The following is a 14,446-nucleotide window of genomic DNA, read 5'->3' on the forward strand; positions in this document are numbered from 1 at the left end:
TATTCGTTTGACAGTGACACTTTTTGAGGTTGATTATTTTGTTTCCGTGGTGAATTTTGTGATTGTTGTGCCAGAGGGATTAATAGCTATAATCCCTAAGGGATTATTATATGGCATTATATTGCAAACACCACAAGTATAATACATACATTATGTATCAGTCGTAGATAAAATTAGTTTATAAACCAATGACACAAATTCAGATTAAAACAAGACATAAGTAATTCTTTGCTCGGATAGCTTTGATGAAAATAATTGTGGATCGCTCGTTATTTATAACCAATAATTACAATTAGCTGAGCGTACTTACCGTTTATGTATATTTTATGGTCTCATTTGTAGGATTCGTTGTTACGGAAACTGATTATAAGTCAGTGTAGGTATTGTTCCCTTGACACCCACGTTGACTAAGAAGCTACAAGGCCGAAGTGATGTTATCTTCAAACGAATTAATTAGTTTCTTGTTTTAAACATGATTGTGAATTTATTTTAAACTTTTTTCACTTTTTAATTAAAATTTACTGAATAATACCTGCAAGAATAATAAATCACTTGAATAACTTTATCCTTATTCGATTCCGACTTGATTCCCATGTATAACAAGCACACAACGATTAACAACAAAACAATTGTTTCTAGAACTGATAACGACCGAGACACAACAACCTATTTCACAACGTGAACGTACGGTACCAGCGAACTCTTCAGGTGCACTAAACTGAAATGGTAGTAGTGGTACCTCTTGGGAAAGCCACTGACACAATCATCGACTCCGGTGCCAATTGTAATGTAATAAAATATAAACGTTGGGTTCGAGTACTACCTGAAGTCTGAACCCGGGCGACTGGAAAGTCAGCAGACGCGCCGGATACTGAATCACTAAAAAGCATTGTTAGTTTGAAACTGAACTATTCACAAGACTATTTTAACCAAACTGATATGGCAATAATAATAGACCAGGTAGCGTATTTCCGTTTACGTGTCCATTTCAAGACATTGCGGTTTTGAAACGGACACCGAAACGGTGATACATATCTAGTTCCAAAAAGGTGTTGATTTGAAAGCGGCAACCCCCGAAATGTGCACGAGTTTGTACCGAAACATGTGGCGTTGGAATTCTACAAATAGGTGCATAGAACTAATAGGTCTATTATCATTTGCCGTCTAATTTGTCGCAACTAAAAACTCCATCGAATATTATATCATTTATTTGTGAAAATAATATTATAAGAAGATCTCGAAAAATCCGTGTATGTACAGCTACAGCCTACATCGATCGCTCGACACAAAGATAGAGGCTTACCTTGTAGTGGAAGAATTCAATCAGGCAGACCTACAAAAGCAGAATCCCGAAAAAGAAAACATAATATTTCATTAAACATTAAAAACAATGAATCTGTTGCAAGAAACATTAATACTATTGTTATAATGTACGTTTGTAAAAAAAATTACTTTCAAATAAATGTACATACCTATTTGTGTTTCATACTACATACTTCAAACATTTTTACACCATTAGGTATAACAAACCGACTCCTTACTACCAATACCTCCTATATACCAATTTTATGCAAAATGATATATTTACATAAAAAAATTATAATTTTTCCCTCGATATCTAGCCTTCCTATTGTATGTTGCTTAGAATTAATCATGAACTTGGTGTTCTTAACGTTCATTCGTAGTTCATATTTTATACTAACTTGATGTAATATATTTAGGTACTAATCGTTGCAGTGTTTTTAAACTGTCTGCAAAAATAGCGGTGTCGTCTGCTAATCTTATGTTTTTCAAGATTTTTCCGTTTATTGATATACCCTGTTCTTTCTCTGATATTGCTTCATTAAAAATAGCTTTAAAAATAGCTAAATATATGTTTGCTGAACAATAATTGTTTAGCTGAAACTAAAATATGTTTTTAATATAACACTTTTAGTACCTACATATATTGTTGTGCATTACTACAAAATGTATACGTATCGTAATAGTTTATTTTGACAGGATATTTTGGCACTACTTTGAGTTTTTTTAACAATTATTAAATAAAAAGAAGGTAACTTTGGTAACAAAAAACAAAATTGTTTTATTTCCACAGATCCAATGAATGATAATTTGTTATTCTGCAGATAGGCGCTATTTGTGATAAACAGTTCAAATAAAATAAAATAATGTTACAACTTAACACATATTTGTGATAATTTTACGCGCGAAGTTCTTTTACAAACCAGTGCGCATTTCAAAATTAAACGTCTTGAAATGGACACGCATTTAAAAGCAGATATGCTCCGCCGTTTACGTGCCGATTTCAAAACTACCCAGTCTTGAAATGAACAAGGAAACGTAAATACGCGACCAGGTACAGGGCACACTTTTATGTACCACTTTCAATTACACTATATATGCATACCTACAAAGAATTTAGTCGATAGCGCTTAGTTCTTCCAAAGAATACACCATCCAGCTTGGTTCTTCCTTAGATAAAAAAGACTATTACGTATACGCGTAGAACCCAAGGACCTTTAACACTAGTCTTTTGAACTTATAATATGGTAATGTAAACAAAAGGCAACAATGGATAAGAAAATCATAATTACAAGCACATAATCATTTTACAGCAAAACAAATTAACAACAAATTTAATATTAAAAAAATTGTTTATTAAAATCTTTTATAAAAAAAAATCCACGAGGAAAATAAAATTCCTGTAGCTGGCTGTATACCATAAATCACAAAAAATACAAGATCCTTTGTAAAAGAAATATTTAAAAGACCCCAATAAGGGTTACATCACAAAACAAAACGTTTTCGGATTAATAGGTAATCCATCATCAGTGTTAAGCCAATAGCATGCATGCGTGAGCCACCAAAAAGTTATGGGTAAGAACCCTTTAAAAGTTTCAAGATCTTAAATTAAAATGAAAAAAAAATATGTATCATTTAAGATCTTGAAACTGTTAAAGGGTTCTTACCCATAACTTCTTGGTGGCTCACGCATGCATGCTATTGGCGTAACGCTGATGATGGATTACCTATTAATCCGAAAACGTTTTGTTTTGTGATGTAACCCTTATTGGGGTCTGTTAAATATACCTTTTATAAAGGATCTTGTATTTTTTCCTTTATAAAAGGTATCTAATTAATTAATAAGTCCCTTAAAGGACTACATCACAAATGCAGAACGTTTTCGATCTATTATAGATCATCATCAGTGCTGAACAGGATGTTCACATGCTAAACCACCAAAATTAAAAATATGTGGGTAAAGAACCTTTGAAATGTTACAATCATGGGAACATTGGCATTGTTGATTTTAAATAACATTGATGTTTTAAATAATCCTAGATTTAGCACCAGGCACCATTTGACTCCCCGCGTGAGTTGGACATGTCCTGATGTTCAGCGTCCTCACATAACGGACGGTCGGTAACAACTGAGAAAAGTTAGAAACAACTAATGAAATCGTTCAAGGAAATTGATCATGACGCACGAAAATGGGGGCTTAAAATAAGCGAAACAAAAACCAACTACACAGCCGTCAAAAGAATACCTGACAATGAAAATAATATCGAAATAGACAACGACACCAATGAACATAGGATGTCTTCATATACGTGGGCACAGAAATCCATAAGTACCGAAATATTGCACGTATTTCCAGTGGGAATCGCACACACTCATCATCATTCTCTTTGCCTTATCCCTATGCGGGGTCGGCTTCCCTAATTGCATTTCTCCACACAATTCTATCTTGGGTCATATCAATGTTAATCCCCTTTACCAACATGTCCTGCCTTATCGTCTCCCCCCAGGTCTTCTTTGGTCTTCCTCTCCTACTCCTTCCAGGAATCTGCACTTCAGCTATTCTTCGTATTGGGTGATTAACGTCTCTACGTTGAACATGACCAAACCATCTTAACCTATGCTCTCTCATTTTGGCATCAATTGGTGCCACACCTAGACTTCCCCTAATATACTCATTTCTAATTTTATTCTTCTTTGTCACTCCACTCATCCATCTAAAGCCACGGTTTGTTAGAACGGTGAGCGACGCACAACTCACAGTCAGTCGAACGCCGCGCACGTCAGTCGAAATCAAAGGAATGGTTTCTGTATGTTAACGGATTGTTAGGTTCACTTGCGGTTAGCGAAAACCAAATACTTTGGCTTCGGAGCTTCTAGACAATTGACAGTTATAATTATTGGGGACTTAGAAATTTTACACCCGTATTTTGAATTTCTCTAATAGATGGTTTGTTTAAACCCTAAATTTTCCTTTAAGGTTTTTCTTATTAATTGAAAACAATCATTTTTGTTTAAGAATATTTTTATTATGTGAAATATTTATGTTTTTCTTTGTTAGTAGGTACCTACTGTTTTTGATAATGTGGTAATAATATAACTTTTATAATATGGTTAATTATTTGACTGTAATTTATAACTTTCCTATGGTAAATTATTTTATAGAGAAATTCAAAATACTGGTAAAATTGCTAAGTCCCCAAGAGGTACCGAACTATAAGTAACATATCCTATACATATATAAGTACATATAAGGTACCTACATGACAAAGTTTTTATTTAAAATATTGCATATAATTAAGTTAATAAGTATATTTTGAATTTCATTTACATTTATATAGATAATCTACCAAGCGAATTGAGGTTTTTCATTTACTGTCTTAAACTCAATGATGTATAAGTTGTATATGATGTATAAGTAGTATAGGTACAATATATATACTTTTCAAATTGCCCGCCAAATCCAGAGAACTGTCAATTGTCTAGAAGCTCCGAAGCAAAGTATTTGGTTTTCTCTAGACGCAAGTGTTAGGTTCTGCTTAGTTGCGCGCTCTGAAGACCGACAGCAGTGTACGTCGACGGTGTGCGCTGGAATCAACTGCGATTTGATTTGGACGCAAACGTTCAGCTGAACTCACAGTGTACAACGTTTGCATGATTTGACATATTTTTAATTGCACAAAGTAAATGAAAAAGTCACTTGTATTAAATTGATATTATTAGTATTTAATTGCTATTTAGATTAATTGGTATTATTTATTAAACTGAAGCATGCATTATAATAAAACAACGTTTGTACAAAATAAAGTGTAATTAAGTGTATCGTTATTATTCAACAAATGACACAATTTTGTCTTGCCATTATCCCTGATCCCTATTTTAAAGTATGCTTTGAATATCTCATTTTTTATTATTCTATTTGCGTATTTTTAAATATGTACGTAGTTCTCTATAAATTGACCTGTTTTCAGGTCAATTATTTGGGGACATATTCAAAGAGAAAAGCAGCTTGCATTTAACAAAAGGTACCTACTATAAACCTTTCCCTTTCAGTAGTGCATTTCAAAGACACCATGTGCCTCACCGGAACCCAACATCTAATTTATATTACTACTGTATTAGACGATTTATTACTCTTTTTACACTTTTATAATACTATATTGTATTGGGTACCAGGAGCACCGAAAAAAAAAGTAAATGTCAAACAAGAAATTTCTCATTAATGAGCGAATTAAAAATGGGACGAGAGGAACGAACCGCTTTGATTGAAAAACTTGTTAAAAAGTCGGAAACATCATCGACATTGACTCAAAAATCAGGTGATCCACTTGTTTTTTGAAAGTGTTGCTTCCACAGTATCGAAATTTCCTACGATTGAAAATGCAAGAATAAAAGCTGAAGTAATGCATATTGTTTCGCGATATGAAATTGAGCTGGTTGCAAATTAATTAGGTACATGAATTGGTTCCTATTACAACAAAAAATAATTCTTGTGACGAAAATTCTTTGGAAATATATGTAGGATCTCAGAGCGTGAATTTGTTTGTATTTTCGCCAGAATCAAGCAATGTAGAAATGTAAGATACAATATAATATACTTTACATTTTTAAGAAGTTTTCTATTTTGTACTTAAGCACATATTTTTATTTTTTCTCTAAATAAAAAAAAATTATATTCAAATTTAGATAAAAATTCAAAGTTATGCTTAATTTTTCTTCTTTGATGTTGTCTTCTGTTGTAGGGTTTTTTAGTAATATTATCCCTTATAAATGGTAATACAGTTTCCAATAAATCTCTGGAAAGTCCAAAATATTCTCGAAATTTTTCCTCGTTCTGAAACAATTTTCTTTCGACTGTTAATATAAATGCACCTTCTGTATTACGACATGAAAACATTTTTAGTTTACATGTTTATTTCTTTGATTTAAATTTAATATTATTATCTCTTCTTCCTCCTCCTTTTCTAGGAGTAATAAAATTATTGCCTTGATTTTGTCAGAATTTGTTTTTCTACGTACACTCTCCGTGAGAATAAACGTCAAACTCAAACTATTTTGAGAGCGACAGAAGACAGAATAATATGCTAACAAACCGACTTACTCAAATCTGCCGTGCGTCGAGTACAACAGATTCTGCTGTACCCGTATGCCGTGCGTCGCTCACTGTTCTAACAAACCATGGCTTAAGCATTCTCATTTCCGCCACATGCATTCGTTGTTCCTTTTTTTTTCACTGCCCAACATTCAGTTCCGTGCATCATAGCCGGTCTTATGGCTGTTTTATAGAATTTTCCCTTCAGCTTCATTAGAATTTTTCTGTCACACAACACACCACTCGCTTCTTTCCACTTCATCCATCCAGCCCTAATTCTACTGCATGCATCTCCATCTATTTCTCAATTACTCTGTAATACCGATCCTAGGTACTTAAAACTATTGCTTTTCACAATCATTTCACCATCCAAAGATACATTTTATTTGTAGTAACTCCATCTTTAAATGAACATTCCAAATACTCTGTTTTTGTCCTACTAAGTTTTAAACCTTTTTCCTCCAGAGCTTGTCTCCACTGTTCCAGTTTTTGTTCTAAGTCTCTTTCACTATTTCCTATTAACACTACATCATCAGCATACATTAGGCACCATGGAATACTACCCTGTAGTTTCGCTGTTATCTGGTCCAAAACTAATGAGAATAAATAAGGACTAAGCACCGAGCCTTGGTGCAATCCTACTTTCACCTGAAATTTATCAGTCTCTCCCACACCTGTTCTAACACTAGTCGTTACTCCCTCATACATATCTCTCACAATCTTAACATATTCGCCAGGGACTCCTTTCTTATTGAGTGCCCACCACAGAATCTCTCGAGGAACTCTATCATATGCTTTCTCAAGATCAATGAATACCATATGAGCGTTGGTCTCTTTATTCCTGTATTTTTCCATCAGTTACCTTACAATGAAAATTGCATCTGTTGTTGATCTGCCCTGCATAAGCCAAATTGATTATCGGATATATCGGTTTCTTCACGTATCCGTCTATCAATTACTCTCTCCCATATTTTCATGGTGTGGCTAAGTAGTTTTATAGCCCTGTAGTTTGTGCATTGTTGTATGTCTCCCTTGTTTTTGTAGACAGGTACTAATATACTGCTTCTCCATTCGTCTGGCATTTGTCCAACTTCCATAATTCTATTAAATAGACCTGCTAGCCAACTTATTTTTGTCTCTCCCAATGCTCTCCATACTTCCCCAGCAATATCATCTGGTCCGACTGCTTTTCCTTTCTTTATTTTTTGAAGCGCTTGAGCCACTTCCTCGTTTGTTATTCTGGTAACCATTGCTGTTAGTGTCTCCGTTAACTGCACAGGCTGTCTGTCAAATTCTTCATTTAATAAACTGTCAAAATACTTTCTCCATCTCTTTTTGACATCCTTTTCGTGAATTAGTATTTTATTATTTTCATCTCGGATACATCTAATCTGATTAAAATCTCTTGCTTTCTTTGCTCTCTGTTTGGCTATTTTATATATCTTTGCTTCGCCTTCCCTGGTATCAAGTTGATTGATCAAGTTCACTGGTATCAAGTTGATCAAGTTGGGAATCGCACATACTATGCTAATAAAAAATTGATGACATCGAAATTATTAAACAAAATATTCAAAATGACTATCTACAGTAGTAATCTATGGTTGTGATAGCTGGGTAATGACCAAAAACGACGAAGCGCAAGACATTCGAGAGAGGCAGAGAAGGGCACGATATTATAACATTTGTTAAAAGTCAGAGACTGCCATCGCTGGGACAGTCCAGAGACAAGAAGATACAAAATGAACAAAGAAAATATTACAATGGAAGCCGATAGGTAGACAAAAAAGAATGTGTGTGTGTACTTTGTACGCACGTAAGAAGTTATACTTGTATTATATGATTTCTTAAAAATAAATATACTTTTTTGCACGATTGATCATTTTTGACTGTTTACCGTGACAGATTTTACGTCAGTAGGTGACATTTACTAGCAACTCGACGGTAAGTAATCCAACTCGACGGTAAGTACTCCAACTCGACGGTAAGTAATTCACTTACCGTCGAGTTAAAAAATCTCTCAATTTTAATTTATTTTTTGAAAGAATAAAGAAAACTAACGAATTATTTATTAATATTGAAACTTATGGTACAATTTGTTAAATTATTTTGCAGAATTTCTAAATATGGAATTTTATCGTCTGGTTTATTAACGACTGTAAAAGTACGCTGGATGTTCGTTTTTGTATTGGGTACTTTTACAATCATTAAACCATCGGTTTGTTGGATGCCATTCATAGTAATATTATATAATTCTTCCCTTCTACAAATTATGAAAAAATCTTCATTAGAGTATTTCTTTTACCTAAACTAGCTTATATTACCTGGTGAACTAGAAATTCTTCATCCGGTGCTTCCATCAGAAATTTTTCAAATTGCTCCCGTGTAAAAATGCTCGCTTTCTTAGGCCTACAGCCAACATTTTTTCTCTTCAAATACGCGATCAAAGTTGAAAACTTGGAAATATCAATGCCATCATAAAGAAAAAAGGTGGATTTAATCATTGAATATTCTGCCCAGAGGCTTTCAGGAGCTTTCAACTGCATGTGTTTGAACGAAATATGCCAATAGAGTCTTTTCTTCGATTCTTAAATTCTTGCCTTCGCACCATTTTTTAAAACTTTGGTAGGTATTTTGATAACGGATTTTGGATTTTTCGGGAATAATTGCGGAACACCCTTCTTCCCAAGCCCGTTCAATTTCTTCAATTTCACTTTCGCTCATATTTTAATTTATAATAATCAAAATTGTACTTAAAATTATTGACAACTAAATAAAAACTCAATTCTCCATTGTTGTTATGCACCCTATAGTCCAGAAAGCCACTGCGCATCCGCTAGTAAAAATATTCTAATTCGGATTTTTTGCACAATCTTACTCAAAAAGGACCCCTTTTAACAAATTTGCATGTTGCCAGGACCAAAAGTGGGTCAAAAATTTTTTAAACGTTTTTTTTGTTTTTTTTTCCTAAAATTATTTTTTTTGCATGGAACAAAATTTTTTTAGGTTTTTTGGATCATTCCAAACAGAAAAGGTCTTTAGTGATTTTTCTCTAAAGTTGATAGTTTTTGACATATAAGCGATTAAAAATTGAAAAATTGCGAAATCGGCCATTTTTAACCCTCAAAAACTATGTGAAAAACTGAAAATTTTAATGTTGCCAAGGTAGGTAGATGTTCTTTAAACATCGATTGATAAAATCCCGAAGAGTTTTTTGCAATACAATATCAAAAACCCCTTTGTTTTTTAATTGCCAATTAAGCGTGCGCGACACTATTTTCCACCGTTGCATGTGTATACAGTATGGTATACAAAAATCCCAAAACAGGTCGGTTTTTATTTTTAAGTTGTGATATTGTGACATTTATGGTATACTAGTGACGTCATCCATCTGGGCGTGATGACGTAATCGATGATTTTTTTAAATGAGAATACGGGTCGTGTGCTAGCTCATTTGAAAGGTTCTTTAATTCTCTATTCAGTAATATAAACATTTACATAATTGTTTATACAGGGTGTCCAATAATTTAATTTTTTTGTAATTTGTTAAATGATTTAATTTAATAAAAATTTTTTGGACACCCTGTATAAATAATTATGTACATGTTTATATTACTGAATAGAGAATTGAAGAACCTTTCAAATGAGCTAGCACACGACCCATATTCTCATTTAAAAAAATCATCGATGTCGTCATCACGCCCAGATGGATGACGTCACTAGTATACTATATATGCCACAATATCATAACTTAAAAATAAAAACCGACCTGTTTTGGGATTTTTGCTTAAAGTCACCGGTTTACAAAATAACGAATTTATTTCTTTCATTTGCACCATACTGTATACACATTCAACGGTGGAAAATAGTGTCGCGCACGCTTAATTGGCAATTAAAAAACAAAGGGGTTTTTGATATTGTATTGCAAAAAACTCTTCGGAATTTTATCAATCGATGTTTAAAGAATATCTACCTACCTTGGCAACATTCAAATTTTCAGTTTTTCACATAGTTTTTGAGGGTTAAAAATGGCCGATTTCGCAATTTTTCAATTTTTAATCGCTTATATGTCAAAAACTATCAACTTTAGAGAAAAATCACTAAAGACCTTTTCTGTTTGTAATGATCCAAAAAACCTAAAAAAAATTTGTTCCATGCAAAAAAAATAATTTTAGAAAAAAAAACAAAAAAAAAAAACGTTTAAAAAATTTTTGACCAACTGTTGGTCCTGGCAACATGCAAATTTGTTAAAAGGGGTGCTTTTTGAGTAAGATTGTGCAAAAAATCCGAATTAGAATATTTTTCCTAGCGGATGCGCAGTGGCTTTCTGGACTACTAGTTACTACCTAACAACCAAAGTATCTATCTTGATAAAATGAATGAAACTAGTCAATATGACGAAAATGTTTAATTTTATAATTTATAATGGTATCAATCGTGCAAAAAACGTTATAAGCATGTCGAAAGTTAAGGGTAACCGATCTCAGACAATAATTGGAGTCGTCGCTCCGCTCCTCCTCCAAACAATTGTCTTCGATCGGTATAAAACCCTTACCGTTCTCCATACTTAATAGAGTTTGTTTTAATTTTTTTAAACATCAAACTAATTTTGTGCTTATTGCTTTCAAAAAAATAAAAAAAGTATAGGATTGCTCCGGACTCGAACTCAAGACCTCTTGATCTCTGGCCGAATGATATACCAAATACGTTACGAGGACTGTGTCTGTATCGGTTCGGACGTACCTAATGACAATTCACGGTAACAAACAGACAAGTATAATAAATATACAATAAAATGTTTTAATAATACTCATCTTACTCCTAAGGAAGACAAATCCAAAGACACAAAAATTATAATAAATATATTTACTAAAAACACTAATATATTCTTTTCACACCTTTTCTTGCACTGATATTTATATTTATACATAACTAGAAAGATTTAGCAAATAAACGCCATACTGTCTGTGTGCGCATGCGCGCAGTATTATGAAATTTTACTCTCAATCGCGCCTAAAAAAGTATAACTTCAAAAAGGAAGACCCACAACGAATCGGTTTGGTGACGAGGAAGACGACCTGAAAACTATGTCAGGCAAAGACTCATCCAGAGTTATGATGCCAAAAGGAGTCTTATGTCAAGTCACCGTTACATCCAGAAAAGTCGACTGACAATGGTGACCGCCCTAGAGCCGTGATCACTAATTTTTTCGTTTCTGAATTATTGAATAACCGATATGTGGTGTCAACAAGACGGCGCAACATGTTTCACAGCTACAGCTCGTGCCACAGTTGATTTATGGAATGGCCACAGATGTTGCAAAAAGGGGGTCTAGATTAACCTATATCCAAGCAAGCCGCCGCAGTTATATACCAGAAATAACATTTAAATAGAAATAGCAAAAGATTCCCTTAGTACAATGAATCACGGTTTTTGCTCCAAATATTAAATAACCGCTTGGATTGACTTGAAATTTGGCATACGCATAAGTAACATGTCAAAAAATAAAAGCGATATTATTGATTTACCCTGGTGGTGAGTTTCACCCCTTCTCGAGGGTGACAAAATATACGATCAAAATAAGTCCGGAAATGGATAAACTGACTTAGTCCAGAAAGCCACTGCGCATCCGCAAGGAAACATATTCTGATTCGGATTTTTTGCACAATCTTACTCAAAAAGGACTCCTTTTAACAAATTTGCATGTTGCCAGGACCAAAAGGTGGTCAAAAATTTTTAAACGTTTTTTTTGTTCTTTTCCTAAAATTATTTTTTTTGCATGAAAAAAATAATTATGTAAATGTTTATATTACTGAATAGAGAATTGAACAACCTTTCAAATGAGCTAGCACACGACCCCTACTCTCATTTAAAAAAATTATCGATTACGTCATCACGCCCAGACGGATGACGTCACTAGTATACCATATATGCCACAATATCATAACTTAAAAATAAAAATCGACCTGTTTCGGGATTTTTCCTTAAAGTCGCCGGTTTACGAAATAACGAATTTATTCCTTTCATTTGCACCATACTGTCGGTGGAAAATAGTGTCGCGCACGCTTGATTAGCAATTAAAAAATAAAGGAGTTTTGAATATTGTATTGCAAAAAACTCTTCGGGATTTCATCAATCGATGTTTAAAGAATATCCACCTACCTTGGCAACATTCAAATTTTCAGTTTTTCACATAGTTTTTAAGGGTTAAAAATGGCCGATTTCGCAATTTTTCAATTTTTAATCGCTTATAATTGTCAAAAACTATCATTTTTAGAGAAAAGTCACTAAAGACCTTTTCGGTTTGGAATGATCCAAAAAACCTAAAAAAACTTTTTTCCATGCAAAAAAAAATAATTAAAAAAAAAACAAAAAAAACGTTTAAAAAATTTTTGACCACCTTTTGGTTCTGGCAACATGCAAATTTGTTAAAAGGAGTCCTTTTTGAGTAAGATTGTGCAAAAAATCCGAATCAGTATATTTTTCCTAGCGGATGCGCAGTGGCTTTCTGGACTAACTAATTCTGAGAAACTTTTATTCTATAGCATTTTTTCATTAAATTAATACTTTTCGAGTTATTTGCCAGTAGATATGTTCATTTTTCAACAAAGAAAACACGTTTTTAGGCGTATTTGCAAATAACTCAACAAGTAAGTATGTTATCGAAAAAACATATTCTTAGCAAAAATATAGCATCTAAAAAAGTTTAAAAAATGGTTTATGTATGAACTCTCTAGACTCAGTAGATTTTAGCTAATGAAAAATAGGTTCATATCCGTCAAATTTCAAAGCGAATATTTCAACGTGAAATAACCAAAAAATGGCGCACTTTTTGGGGAAAACTCATTACAACTTTTTTAAAGTGTTTAAAAAATATTTATTTTTGTTTTTTAAAAAGTTGCTAGCATCAAAAGTAAGCAAGTTACGCTCAAAATAAAGTTGGTCCCTTTTTTTGTTAAAAAAACTTAGGGAGAAAAATTACCTTCCTAATTAGCCTCTTAAATCAAATTAATCGTTACCGCTTCACAAGTTACTTTACTTATGTATTATTTATATCATCTGTAAGTTTCATCGGTTCAGAGCTTATTTTTTTTTTAAAATTGGTTTTAAATTAAATTTTTTTTAAATTTAAATTTAAAAAAAAATGCTTTTTTTTAAATAACTTATATTAGTGATACCAAAAATCACAAAGAGTAAAACATTATAGGTTTTGCTTTTCTGAATATTTTAGACTTTTTATTTTTAGTAAGACAATAATTGGTTAAGATATGGCTGTTCAAAATTTGCATACACTCGTGATTATTGACTAGTTCAAGCCCTTTCAACTACAGCTCCTTCAAAAATAAGTACTTTGAACCGATGAAACAGATCATAAAATACAAACAATACATACACGAGTAAAGCAACTTGTGAAGTGGTAACGGTTAATTTCATTTGGGATGCTAATTAGATGGTGATTTTCACGATTTTTTTACCAAAAACAAGGGACCAACTTTATTTTGAGCGTAACTTTCTTTTTTAATGCTAGAAACTTTTTTGAAAAACAAAAATAAAGCTTTTTTTAAACACTTATTTTAAAACGTAAAAAGTTGTTTTGAGTTTTCCCCAAAAAGAGTTTCATTTTTTGGTTATTTCACGTTGAAATATTCGATTTGGAATTTGGCGAGTATGAAAATATTTTTCATTAGTTACAACTTTTTTTTTATTGGGTCTAGAGATCTCATACATTCACAATTTTTTCACTTTTTATGGGCTATATTTTTGCTACAAATGTTTTTTTCGATAATATACCGTGTGTCCACGGATAGGGTGCCCAAGAGGAAAAACTTTTTTATTTTAAATTTTAGCGAAAAATGTCATTCTTGATAAAAAGTTTTGCTTGTTCTAAAACCCCATAAAACGAAATCAAATTCAAGTTTTTCAAAACCTGCTTAATTTTGTAGCCAATTTTATGTAAATCCTTATAAATTTTTGCACTAAGTTCAAAATCGTAACAATAATCTAGTGTTGCTAACCTACAATGTAGCTTAGTAGCTCTCAACTCCGATAAATAATTTG

The 14,446-nt window shown here is 32.7% G+C and overlaps 1 protein-coding gene across 7 annotated transcripts in view; it reads right to left on the reverse strand.

Moving 5' to 3' along the window:
* LOC126889519 (serine/threonine-protein kinase tricornered) overlaps positions 1-14,446 on the reverse strand; it is a 675,111-nt gene that overhangs the window by 124,311 nt on the left and 536,354 nt on the right. Inside the window, exon 1 of one of the 7 annotated variants that reach the window (XR_007700067.1) lies at positions 311-549. The exons of the other annotated variants lie outside the window; for them this stretch is intronic. The gene's annotated coding sequence lies outside the window, so the exon portion shown is untranslated. Of the gene's footprint in view, positions 1-310; positions 550-14,446 lie in introns of those variants that run through there. 7 annotated transcript variants of the gene reach the window in all.

This window comes from Diabrotica virgifera, chromosome 8 (assembly GCF_917563875.1).
Source record: "Diabrotica virgifera virgifera chromosome 8, PGI_DIABVI_V3a".
Taxonomy (NCBI): domain Eukaryota; kingdom Metazoa; phylum Arthropoda; class Insecta; order Coleoptera; family Chrysomelidae; genus Diabrotica; species Diabrotica virgifera.